Source organism: Strongylocentrotus purpuratus, unplaced genomic scaffold, assembly GCF_000002235.5.
Source record: "Strongylocentrotus purpuratus isolate Spur 01 unplaced genomic scaffold, Spur_5.0 spur5_scaffold_12, whole genome shotgun sequence".
Lineage (NCBI taxonomy): Eukaryota > Metazoa > Echinodermata > Echinoidea > Camarodonta > Strongylocentrotidae > Strongylocentrotus > Strongylocentrotus purpuratus.
In genome coordinates, this window is record NW_022145597.1 from 25,706,793 (window position 1) to 25,721,149 (window position 14,357).

Below are 14,357 nucleotides of genomic sequence, written 5' to 3' on the forward strand. Positions count from 1 at the left end.
TCCAATATTAATTTGTTACATCACTGTTCTTTGTAACAAGTTTCTGGGATCAAGTGATCTAGTTAGAATTTGCGAGGCAAAAGATGGCTTCAAAATGGTTGTATTGTTTTCATTTTAGGAAGTAAGAAAAGGGACGGAGAGGTAGAGGGGAAGGAAAGAGAGAGAGAGGGAGAAAGAGGAGGAGTATAAAGAGAGAGAGAGAGAGAAAGAAGGGGAGGAAGTGCGAGATGAGAGAGAGAGAGAGAGAGAGAGAGAGAGAGAGAGAGAGGGATGATATAATCTTTAACTTTCGAGCCCCGGCTTCATATAACAAGACTAAAATAACTGTGTACTGACTAAAAGTATACAACATTGGCCTTACCAGTAATCAAAATAAAAACAAACAAACAAACGTGCTCTTGCTCTAGTCTGAATTGTCCTGTCATTGTAATATGTTAAAGCCATCTCTTGTCTATGTCTCTGTCTCAAACGGTGCTATTTATGGGGAGTGATCGCTTAGCTTGATTGCAAACAGAGTTAACAAGATTTAGGGGTTTAATCCAATGCCTTTTTTGCTTCAGGCATCCATTGTGATCCGAAATGTATTTAATGAGGAATGCTGTCTCCTACCAATATATATCTAAGCTTATATTCATCATCCACTCAGAGAATGTCACAACTTTATTTTCTTGAAATATAAACAAACCAAAACTTGAATATAAAACAATAATTAACAAACAAAATTAACACTGGGTTATAAAATAGAATATGAACATATTGTAATTTAGTGTAAACTTTAATCAGAATGGCCAACTAAGTTTCCAAAGTTTCAAGATCCCTTTTTCCTCTTATTTTTTTTTATATTTTACTTCTTCTTCGACTTCTCTTTGTTTTTATTTTTCTTATTCCTATTCTACTACTCCTCCATATTCTCTTCCTCCACCTTCTTCTCCCTCCTCTCCTATTTATCATTCTTCTTCTCTTCCTCCTTCTTTTGTTTTTCTTTCTTCTCTTCCTCCTTTAAAAAAAAACTTCATTCTTTTTCTCTCCATCCTTCTTGTCTTTCTCCTACTTCTCTTCTCTTCCTCCTCCTTCTCTTCCTCTTCCACTTATTCTGTTTTTCTTGTTTTACTGATGCTGTTGCTGCTCTTGCTGCTGCTATACTACTTTTACTACTACTACTACTACTACTACTACTACTACTACTACCTCTTCTTTTTTCTTATTTTCTTCTTCCTCTTCTTCTTCTACTTCTTTTCTGCTTCTTCTACTTCTTCTTCTTTTTCTCCTCCTCCTCCTCCTCCTCCTCCTCCTCCTTCTTCTTCTTCTTCTTCTCCTCTACATTATACTATTGTGGCTTGATTCATAATTTTATAACCAGGTCTTATAGCTTCCGCCTAATGTTGACACACGTTTATTAATATATAATCATGTTTCCAAATGCATATATCCTCAATTTGATGCGTTGCTTATATTATTATATATTTATGTTATAAATTTGCATTTTTGTTATAATTGCAATATGTTTTATATTTGTTTATAATATAATATGTCATGTCATTTCTCGCATTAACCCCTAACAGTAATAATTATTTTTTGTCTTCATTGGTCTACATTATGAAAATTAAAACGATTCTACAAAATCAAGTGCCTCGCTTTACACAATATGAGTGGGTGTGACTAAAAATTATTTCTCCGTCGCTTAACACATTTCTTCTTGGTAATATCAAACGTTTCCAGCCATAAAGAGACATTTTAATTTTACAATTAAGACGAGCAGATGACATATGACCACCCAACCTCTTTTCATGCATAATGAATTGTCGCCACTCGCTTATTTTCGTGCGCGAGTTGCTGCCACTATCACCGGCAAACATGCATAATTAATTGTCCTCTCTCGCACCCCCAGCAAAGCTTTCACAACTCAACACCCCGCCCGACAGGCCAGCTTCAAGTCTGCGCAAACAGACCCGTAAGTGAATTCGAATTTAGAATTTGACGAACCACTGGTTGCTAAAATTTCGGATACCATTCCAAAAATGAAGCAAACATAATCACTGTATGTATTATTTTCATTATTACTCACATCACCACGGATATACGGTATTATAGAACTCGCTACACAGAAAGAGTTAATCATGAAGATGGAGTAAACGTATTTGAGACTAGTTTTGTAGACTGTGCTAGACATGACGGACATGGATGGGAATTATGAAGGGCATGATACCCTTCGTGTTTTTTGGATGAAGATGGAAAGAGATATAGAGAGGGAGGGGGAAGAGAGAGAGAGAGAGAGAGAGAAAGAGGAGGGAGAGAGAAAGAGGAGGGAGAGAGCCAAAGAGGAGGAGAGAGAAAGAGAGAGAGAGAGAGAGAGAGAGAGAGAGAGAGAAAGAGAAAGAGAGAATAGAGAAAAAGAGATGCAGAGAAAAATAATAAAGGCCTCGTCATCTAGCTGAGTACTTTAAATTTTCACTAAACCTGTAAGTAAAGGTGGACAAAAAAATGAGAAAAACGAAAAAAGAAAGATTTGAGGTAATTTTAATGAAATAAGGAAGTTGTGATTTAAAATAACATATTAAATTGACTACGCAGTGACGTATTTTTTCATAAATATACATTTTCTTCTTTTTAAATGAAGGAATGGTTCTACTTCGTAAAGAGGTTCTGAACAACTATATATCGAGGACGCAGCGAGAGATTAATTTTTAATACAGAGGAAAAAAAAAGAGTTTTTCCTCTTCAAAAAAATAAAATATAGGAGAAATATCTGCAAGATAAATTCCAAAGTTGTCAACCTTTGTTTGATGGATCGCAAATGAATACTCCAAAACTTTCTTTTCCTTTATCGGATTAATTGCCCCTTGACTTCAACTGATTTGTTTCTCTCATTACTCATCTTGTATATTGAACCCAAATCAATATTAAGATAGCCCTCATTAAGATCATTTTCGCAATGCCGAAATATCAAATAGTTGGAAATCTTTGAGAATATAAGATGACCAATCCATGATTAGTTATTACTTTTTAAAATGTATCACGTTGTGGTAATGTTGGTATGTATTTCCGGCCAACGTGCGGTTACAAAACACAAACAAGCAAGAAATACAAACGAGGAAACGAGGTTCCCAAAACTTTGGAAAGATGGTTTTAATTAAGTCTGACAATGCGTGAAGTAAGATATTACCGCGATCCTGGTAAGAAGATAATCTGTATATAACGGCCTACATTCGAGCTTAAGTTCACATAGCAACACTTCAAACATCGATTAAAAATTGTCAAATTACAAGTCGCACATACTATAGATTATAATGGAACAAATTAGTGAGGAATGAACAGTTATTTGTTTTATGTTTTATAAAACATCCCGAGCCTCCTTTATTACATGCCTTCGTATTAAGTAAAAAGATATTAAAAAGAAGAAGGAAAGAGAGAGTAAGGCCTACAAGAATGTATACAATTCGCCACTATGACACGCCCCCCCATAAAAATATGTTGACCACGCCCAGCTTTATCTTTGTTCGGTAGCCACGCCCTTAATTTGCGTGCGCTCGCCTATAATATATAGATATTATTGTTCACGTTTCATTCATGAACACACTGCAGTATATATAGAACCGAAAAACCACGCCCTCATTCTGGGGGTGGCTTGAGCCCCTATCAGAATCTATACTGGGGCAGGGAAAAACTGCAGCCCACTGACACAATTTAATCTGACCCTCATTCATGTCATGTTCGAACAACATCGTGGTGTCGATGCATAATTTCACATTTTATTAACCAAACTTTTGCAACAGGTGCGGTCAGCATGAACTAGAATTTATCGACTATATAAATGTTTACTTGCTCGCCTAGGGAAAGTTGATAAGAACCCCCCCCCCCCGGGATACACATAAAGATGGGTCTTTTTTTCTTCAAAGTAAGTCAAACATCAGAAAAATATCAAGAATTAATGAATAACGCATTTAAAATACAGGGCAATATACTCCAATGAGCAGAGCTGATAACAATCATTGATTTTCATCTATTTAATAGTAAATGTGCTATCTGTTTCGATTTGTAATAGGCCCCTATCGATTTTGTTTTGTTTTGTTTATCTTTTAAATTTTATTTTATTTAACAAAGTATTTGAATTTGTGTTTTTAGTGAAAGCATACAATTTTCTTAAAACGCCAACACACAACTGGCCTCATCCATGACTAATGGACTTTCCAAGAATTGACTGGCGTATAAGTTAGTCATGCAGCCTACTCTTTTTATTTTCAAATTTTACTGTAAACAAAACGAATCATTAGTTCGTTAACCTTATTTTTTAAGAAACAGAATCAACATGAGCTTATCTGCAGCTTTTTATGCACGTTATTTATTTAAATGTATGTACATATCGTGTTTGTTTGGAAGAGAAGAACGAAGAATCATTAAAAGACGATTACAAGAGGATATACACGTATATAGATCTATAGTTTACTTGTGGAAACTCACAGGCCCTACATCAAAATGAACAAGAGGGACTACATATGCACGTTAAACCATCATCCCTTGCAGCATGCATACACGACCTATATAACCAAACCTTCATAATCGACCCATTACTTCATGCTTTCTTAGATCGCCAAATACACCCAAAATAAGAGATCTACAAGTTAATTGGAATTGTTGGATATGACGATTATATTAAGACGTGACGTCATGACGATTGCTGTCAAGTTTCCAAAACGGGCTAAATTTAACCGGCACGAGAAGCTATGGCAGTATGGGTGATGATGGCCATTAAATATTAATTGTGACGTCATACTCGGCTCTTTTAGAAATTGTCCTATCACCCGGCGATCGACGTTTCGTGGTTCGTGAATTTTGGTGTAAAATCATCACTGATAGTCTGAAATGATAGTTGCAGAGTCAAGGAAAGCTTATGCAAGGCATAATCAGTCATTTATTTCGGTTATATCATTTTATTTCTCAGTATACTATTGAAATAAACATGGTCTTGATGTTCTGCATATATTTTGACGCTCATCCATCGAAATCAGGGATGGTAGGCATATTTTGAAATTCATTTAACCCCCAAAATATGACATAGGAAGTGGTTTCAGAATACGGATTGTAAATAAATGTTTTTAAAGATAACATACATTTTTGAGAGATAAAATCGTGATCAGAATAAAACTCCAGCTATTTAAAATTTGCACAACAGCGAAGCAAAGACTTTAGCTAAAGCAAAGTAATCAGTTAAAGAATGACACAAATGGAACAGAGAGAGAGAGAAAGCGAGAGAGAGAGGGAGAAAGATAGATAGAGAGAGATAGAGAAAGAGAGAGAGAGAGAGAGAGAGAGAGGGTAGATCACTGGGACACTCAGACACAAATATAAATAGACAAAGTTAAAATCTACAATACAATGAAATGAATTAAAACATTAATTAATTTTCAATTTCTAGTATTGGCACAATTAATTACTCCAGAGATTTCTTTTTAAACACAAAGGCTTATATTCCCAAATAGAAAATGTTATTATTTCAAAGGGCATGAGGTAAAAATTAATAACTAAAGTGACTGCAAAAATATTGGAAAGGAAACAGACACTCCAAATAAAAAAAAACCTTTTTCATAAACGAACAAAACGCGCATTCATAGTAATGTGATTATGCACCAGTCTTGAAATGGGCGTGACAAAGATTGACTCCTCTCCTAGCCACGCCCAACAAGGAGCATACGCGCATTGCGATCAGCTGTTCATGTACACAAATTGACTGCTATTGTGCAGCGTAATGAAAGATTACAGCAATTTACTAGCACGTTTTACTTTAATGAACAGGAATTATTAAGGTTCGATTCTAAAATTCGATTGCCTAAAAAACAATGAATTGTGAGAGCTAGAGTGATGACATAGATTGCATGACATACAATAAGATATGAAAAAGACATGACTAATTTGATTGCGAGCTGAAAATGTGAGCGAATCCGAGTAAACAACATGCACGTACTTTCGAATTTCCCATGGTACAAATGCGCTGATAATTGCACTGCGTGCTTTTGTGGTTAAAAGCCCTTTTCGCTTGTACTGCATTGCAGATTGAATACATATACGTGCAACCGAATGAGAAAGGATGCATGTTGTGTATCATGCTTGAGCGAAGCGAGACCACTCCTTTGGTGCACGGGGAGAATGGGGCGAGAAAGCTTGTAACAAATTGTTGATTATACGAGGGACGACGGGAAGAGAGATTGAACTTGATTTCGTGGCGATCTCTGGTCATCATTTGATGTTTGCAAAATGAAATGCATGTAAATTATGCTTCACAAATCCAACTCCTGCACATAAACCCGACATGATTATAACTCCCAGTGATGTTCAAATTGAAGAGGAAAAATGTCATCCAATTGAAAAACAGTTCAGTTTGGGTATAAGAGGATGATGGGCATGTCGCTATAGACAGGGTTTAAGGTTCATGATTTTGAAGTAGGGTAATAATTTTAAATGATATGCATTCCTGAATTTTAACGATTAATTTTGTCTTATTTCTACACATGATCAGCCTAGCGTGCTCGATGAGCCTTCTTTCCTCTCTACTTTCCCCATGTTCATGCTGAGTCGTGGTTTTCGTCGTTCGAGCTCCGTCAATTAATTTTTCTTTTTTTCGTAGGAGCATGCGCGGTGTGGAGGAATGCGTGAAATCTGTCAAGATGGCGACTGTGTTGGTTTTTATGTGAAAAAACACCTCTCGCTTTTTCACGATGTTACTAACGTAAAACCGACAGATAACCCCGACTTTTCACGCGGAAGATATACTGGAGTAACTCCTCGTCCAGCGGTGAGAAAATCAAGCGTTTTATATGGGTGAATTGGTTGGATTTCGTTGGAAAGAAGACAGGCTGTGTTTTCGGGAGCCGGTGCTACTATGCTGCAGCGTAGAATCTGTGGTTTGTGCATTGTATGGTGGCTGCTGGTGATCATGCGACCCTTTATCGCTCATGTCTCCGGAGCAGAATATCGCTGTCCAGCAGGATTCAAGTCGACTCCAGGTGATTCTAAGCAACCAGCCCAAGCTTCAAAGCTATTTCTTGAGCGTAGCCAAGCTGAATACCACCATCTCTATCGCGCATGACGATCGACACGTTCTCTTGTCTACATGTCTGAAATATGACTTTGAGATTTTACGATGGGGGTTCTTTTAAAATATTGGCGGCGAAACCCTTGGTTCATTGGTTTTTCTTACTCGCCTGCCTCGTATTTCGTGCATTGCTCTTGCTGCCTTTTGCAGTCGTCATGGACAGCTACGTGGTGCTAGCATCAACAAACTTGACGTCGACATCGATGACGATGACGACATGGGTACCAACGACAGGGATGCCTCCACAGTGTATAAGAGACGTCTGTAATGGTACTAGTAGTAGTACAGAAGTTACTATTAACACTGTAGAACCCATGTGCAACGAGGCAGGGAGGACAGAAAACTCCTCGTGGGTTGCGTACACTATGGGATTTTGTAAATGGAGGACATATCAGAGTCTAGTGGAGAGACCGGACAAGAATTGTTTTTTACTTAAGAGCAATCAGGAGTGTAGCCAATGTTTAAAAGAACTTCTCCAATTAGAGGCTGACATACAAGCCATATATACGGAATATGTGGGTATAATTCAAAGATTTGATTGCACAAGGAGTTATTCCATGTGGAATTGTCAGGACTGTAAGGTAAGTAAACCAAGAGAAAATGATGGAAAATGTATCCATCGTGTTCTTTAAATCATGACAATGTTTCATTTGTAATGCATGCTTCATTGCTCTCTAATTCATGTTTATCATAAAAAGGTTCCCGATGAATAATACATTTAGTTAGGAGAAGTTACAAGATCCTTTCACAGATTAAGCAGCTGTGCAAGACGTACACGGGAGCTGTCAACCAACGTGTGATGTTCCTTCGTCATTTCCATTGGATAATAACTACATTGACCCTCACACTGAAGAGCAGCAAGACACCAGACTCAACTCAGAAAGGGCGTAATGAATATATCCAAGATTCATCCTCATTTTCTCAAGATATTGCATAAAGTCGTCTCAAGAAGATATGAACGCAGTACTACAAGTGTAATTCAGTTAAGTATGCTGAACCATGTATTAACGTCATACAGAGCAATCATGTGTATTGAAGTGTCACACGGTGTTGCTCTTAACGTGTAGAAGTTGCTACATGTTGTATATAAACTGTAGGACCTAATATATAATTCAACCTGTGCTGTCTCAAGTAGATGTAGAGTTAGGATAGAGAGTTAAAGACATCTACTATCGAGTTTAAGATAATGATCTGATCAACTACATGTATGTCATCAATTTAAAATGGTAATATATTCACATAAATGTACATGTTCCTCACCTCGTGTTCTAATTATTCATAAACTTGGTTTGTGGTAGGTTACTTTCTTATGTAGATGTGAAGATACTTTTTATAAAAATCTTGAGTAATCTTGAAAATGTGTCATGCTATTAATAGAACTTCAATATCATGTAAGATTTACACTGAATAACTAATCTGTAGAACAAAAGACATGATATATTTTCTAATGTTCAACAATTTTCTCTAAAGTATAATGATGACATGTACAGTAGGATATATATATATACAATGATAAAATGATCCCATTTGTTATCAGCTGAGCTGCGTAGAAGGGATTCGAAACTATGCAAATTAATGTATGCGCCAGGCTTGAAGCCATGTAAGAGAGGGGAAAGAATGTGAACGAGTAAGTGAGGGAGAAAAAAAGGGAAAGAGAGAGAGAGAGAGAGAGAAGAGGGGGGGGGGGATATATAGAGAAAGAGTTAGAATGATAGATAAGGAGAGAGAGAGAGAGAGAGAAGGTAGACATAGATAGGAGGGGAAGGGGGCTCAAGTAATTATTTACATGATGAAAAGGGCAGGAGGGGAGGGGGGCTTTGCACTCGGAAGACAGAAATCAATTGCCTTCAGGTACATGTACATGTATATCCCCAGCTTTTATGTGCATCTTTACTCATGTATGTACATGTGTATGCATGTTTACATCGATGTACTGTACATTACATGTATGCATGCATGTTTACATGGGTGTACTGTACATGTATATTACATCTATGTACGTACATTTATATGCATGTTTACATTAATGTGCTTCACATTACATGAATGTAGTACATGTATGCATGGGTGTCGATCCTTACGTAATACCAATTGTTCAGGGGGGGGGGATGAATGAATAGATCATCCCCCCCTGAACAATAGGTATCAATTACAGATCGACACCCATGCATGTATGTACATGTACATTACATTTATGTACATATTCGGTTCTCACATATACTGCATAAGATAGCAAATGTGCAGTCAGTAACATCATGTTCATGTACATGTATGCTTAACAGAGGCAGATCGATGCATATCATTTTCAAGGCTTGAATATCGAGAACAAAGTTGGAACAGAATTTAAACCAGAGCACGTTAGATGGCTTTGCAGAGAAGAGCCAAAGCAATTTGTGTACTAAGGAAAGAGTACACTAATGCCTTTAATATTCAGGTATGACGTGACAAAACCGCAGCATTTTCTAATGATGACATAAAGTGTAATATGCCTTACATTTCTATATACCGGTATCTTTTAAAACAGATCTCAGTGAATACATGCAGAACCTTTGTTGCGTGTACCTGTATTTGCCATTCATTTTCACTATACACATAAATAAAAGGTGCTTACTGCATCGTATCTGTATGAGGCGTAAAGCTTCTACATTTGAGTGATCATAGTGCGCACGTACACAATTTAATATCCATGATCATGCTTCTAGAAATAAGGATGTACATGTACATGTATAGAGCCACATAATTAACATGTACATGAAGGCTTACATGTACAGTATATATGCAAAATAAACCAGAGCTGAACTAATGGTCATGTACATAACATACATGTACATGTTGTGCTGTGCTGCACTGCGTCCCAGTTGAGAGCTGTTAAATCTCTCGCCTCCCTGTGTTATAATGAGTATGGCGTCTCTATAGTGAAATCAAGTAAGGGAATATGAAGTGACTGACTCGATCCGCTTTTGTGTAGGACACTGTTGATAGTGTGTGTACAAATACAGAGGGGATGGGATAGCTATATGTATACAGTGTGTTAAAAAAACAAGAAAGTAGTAATGATATGGATAAATAGTGGATATTTTAAAGATTTCCGATGGAAACAAGAAACTCTCTTTATGTTTAAAAGCTTGGAAAGACAAGTATTGCGAAGAAAAGAAAAGAAAAGAGATATACATATATGGAGAGAGAAAGAGAGAGAGAGAGAAAGAGAAAGAGAAAGAGAGAGAGAGAGAGAAAGAGAGAGAGAGAGATAGACAGAGAGAGGTAGAGAGAGAGAGACAGAGACAGAGAGACAGACAGAGAGACAGACAGAGAGACAGGAAGGTGCAGGAGTAATGCAATCCTATTCAATCTTGATGTTTGTCTCATGTACTGCATATTTATTGCAAAATTCTATGTTTTCATGGCAGTGTTGTGAATATCAGAACACCTTTATTCTACAGGTTTGTCATGGGGTGTACTGTACCGATGGCGTATGCATAAGTTGTATTCAACTACATGTACATGTGAGCTCTATCATGAGCCTATACATGTAACTTGTCCATTGCCTGCCAACATGTACAGTATGCGGGCAGGTTCTACCATCCAAAAATTACTTTACAAATAGACCGAACTCTATATTAATACTCCACCTAAATTTAACCAAAACCATATATATATATACATGATTGTATTATGTATTTAGTTACTGATGAGCCTTCTGGCGAAACAGTCTGTATAACTCGTACCAATAAAGTGTAACCTTCCAACTCCTATATCTACATTTGCTCCTACAGTTGAGCACTGTCAGAAATTGCAGTTTCACTAAACTTGCTTATATATATATATATATATATGACAAACCTAAAACTCTGGTCTTTCCCTATATCTTCAGCAACATGAAGCCCAGGGGGGCGTTTCACAAACTTGTCATCAGTGACAAATGACATGTTGTGTTATAAGCTACTGAAATCCTTCCTTCAGATTGGTTATGAGTGGATTTGTCACCGATTTTTGTCATTTGTCATTGAGAAGAGGCTTTGTGAAACGGGGCCCCTGATCTAGAGTTGCAGGAACAAAGGACAGACCACCACCCAGTGAGTGTATATCAAACGCAGACATGCATTCACCAGTCACGAGTCAAGACCTTAAAGACCCCCCCCCCCCCCACCCCAATCTCCCATGCATGTACCAAATCTGTACATGTACATTGTATGTACTCCATGCCCTTATTGCATCAGGATCGTGAGGCTAAATAAAGCCCCAAGATTCTTTAATTAAGCGCAAGCCACCCCAGCTAATCAGGAAAGTTACATAATTGCTAGCAAACATTTGGTGCAGTAATTGTAGACTCCCCATTAAGGGCTGGATCAGACTGATTGCCCCGTACACGTACTTGCATTCTATGAATTTACCCTCGATTCTGATGTATTTGTAATGCATCGGGAGGCTTTGCAGGCATTGTATCAGCTGGTACTACACTGGTAGTATTGAGCTGGACAAAGCTAGATGCATCCCAGATGAGTAGAATGATTGAGAGAGAGAGAGAGAGAGAGAGAGAGATAAAGAGAGAGAGAGAGAGAGAGAGAGAGAGAGAGGGAGACAGGGAGAGAGAAAGACAACAGAGAAATTATAATTTAAAGAGCGAGAGAGAGAAAGAGTGAGACAGAACAGAGAGAGAGGGAGAGTGAAAGACGGGGAAGGGGGAGGCACAATTTCTTGTTATAAATATTATAATTATGTGAGATTGGGTTTTACTGGGAGGGGGCGCACATACCCTCTGTGCCCCTCCTCACATCCTTGGGTTCTCCCTCTGATATATTACCGGGAAAAAACGCTTTAGTATCCTTGTTGTAGTTACAAATGTGTATCTTCCTTCAATGTTGAAGAAAAGAAGTATTACATTTGACAAAATATGCTTACATTTAATATACATGTATGTGTAGGATATTTTTAAGGGAAAAATCAGGCTCGAGATTTGTAAAACTGGAAACCTTTTAAAACAATGCCTTCAAAGTACATGTACATGTAATTCATTTTCAGTACATTTGCATTGCAACCAACGCTCATGGTACACATGCAGGGGAAGGTAGTTTCTATGTACTGTACCTGTAGATGTACATGTATCGTGGATGTCTCATTTAAACTTCATTTAAATGTATAACTAAGCCACTGTCAGGGATGCCAGTTTTCAGACAATAGCCTGAATTCAGGCCCTGGCGAGTTATTTTCAGACCATACATGTAGTTTAGGCTTTTTTGTGTGCAAAATAGCTCATTCTAGGTGATTTTCAGGCCCTCTGACCGATTCTTAACAGCATCCCTGCGCTGCACACTGCATAGTCTATTCACATGCAGGGGGAGATAGTTTCTACTACTGCATCCATGCCTGGAAATCAGACTATTTCCTCCTTCTTCTTCTTCTTCTTCTGAGAAGGTAAATCCACCTGTCCTAGCTCGAGAGGTCATTTCCATTTTACAACCTTCTGTTACAACAGAGGGGGTATTGAGACAACCAAGGATACGAACGAAGAAGGCGGGGTATACTCACTGATGATGGCAAAACCATTACTACACCATATCATACATGTACTCTATGCGGGCATGTTCCTATTGCTAGGATTGCCTATTAATGTATGTACATGTAAATGTACATGTATATATGTCACTTTTCGTACTGTAATTGAGATCATATCAGTGGGTTGGCTATGAATTATGATATAACATCTAATTTATATACCGGTACATCTACATGTTATGAACATCTAATTTATATACTTCTACATAAATATGTTTTAATACGTCTTTCTTGGGAAAAAGGTTGAGTAATGTTACAAATTTGGAAATTTAAGACGTAATAAAATACTGTTGGATTACAAGCATGCAATTTCTCTTCTACATGTTTTGTGTCATCATCTTCATATAATGTATATGGATGACCTTCTGTTAGAACAGGGGGAGGGGGGGGGGGGGGTGTGAGACAATGTCTGGTAAGATAGGAAGGTGGTGGTAGCACTGATGGGGAAAACCATCAGTACATGGTGTATTTTATCAGTATGGTATATTATACCGGCTTCTTCATATTTTCTAAGATATTCTTTTTTTGTCAGCTCCTATACTGCACAGGTTAATCATATCACTGGCATTTATTTATATCACTTGGCTTTACTGTTATTTGTAAAGACATGTTATCTCTTGCTATACTTTGCATGTTGGTCGTAATACTCATTGGTTTTAATAGTATACGAGACATCATCAGCTTACTGCACATTATCCTGGCCAGTACGATTAAATATCATTAGCATTATTACATGGTTACTGTACATCACATGTATCATTGTCTTGTACAATAATATACATGTTTACACAGAATACTGTTAACATATTTCATATCATCATTTTTCACTAGACAAAAGCCTATATTGTACACATTCATATCTTTTATTCTATTGATGTTAGGACATTTTAACCCCTACTTACTTATAATAGGTATATGAATTAGCTAGTATATACTTCTAATTACCGGTAAACATGTCAGTTCTATTGTACAATTGCTTTATATCCATGCTCCTTAAAGGCATCGTTCACCAATGTTAAATCTGAGATGCACGGCCCTACGTGTTATCGATGTCTGTGATATGGTGTAATATTGAAGCCCTAAAAGAAAGTGCGCTTCAAAAATGATCACGAAGTGCTTCAACAAAGTATAAATCTTTTAGTGACCGGTTTTACAATACTCATTTCACCCAATAGACTGTATTGTTATAAAAACCGTTGGGAAAACAGTTTTTGAAATTTCGAAATTCCAATCATAAATGTCTTGATTCTCAGACAGGTGACTGGCTTAGGGTTTATAATTATGATTGCAGCATGAGTTAAATCCAGGATTTTGTTTAGAATCTGAGACAAAGATACCCAATCCCTTTAAACAGTTTGAATGACACAACCATGATAATTAACATGTACTGTAGGCAAAGACAGATTTATGTACAGTGAAAAAGTACATGTATAGTAGAGAGTAGGCCTGAGTCATCACGGGTTTTGCCGAACCCGGGTTTGACTTGAAAATTTCGGGCGGGGACCAGGTACCCACAATTTTCACCATTGACACTAAAAATCACTTTGATGTACAACTGTAGGCAAAGACTTGAATTTTGAGCTAGAATGGTGTTAACTCATATACTTTAACACAGAGTTAACACCCTTCTGGCTCTGAACATACAATATGTACAGTAGACTGATTTTATATTCCATATCCTTTTTTAGAAGAAGTACATGTAAGTAAGTAAAATAGT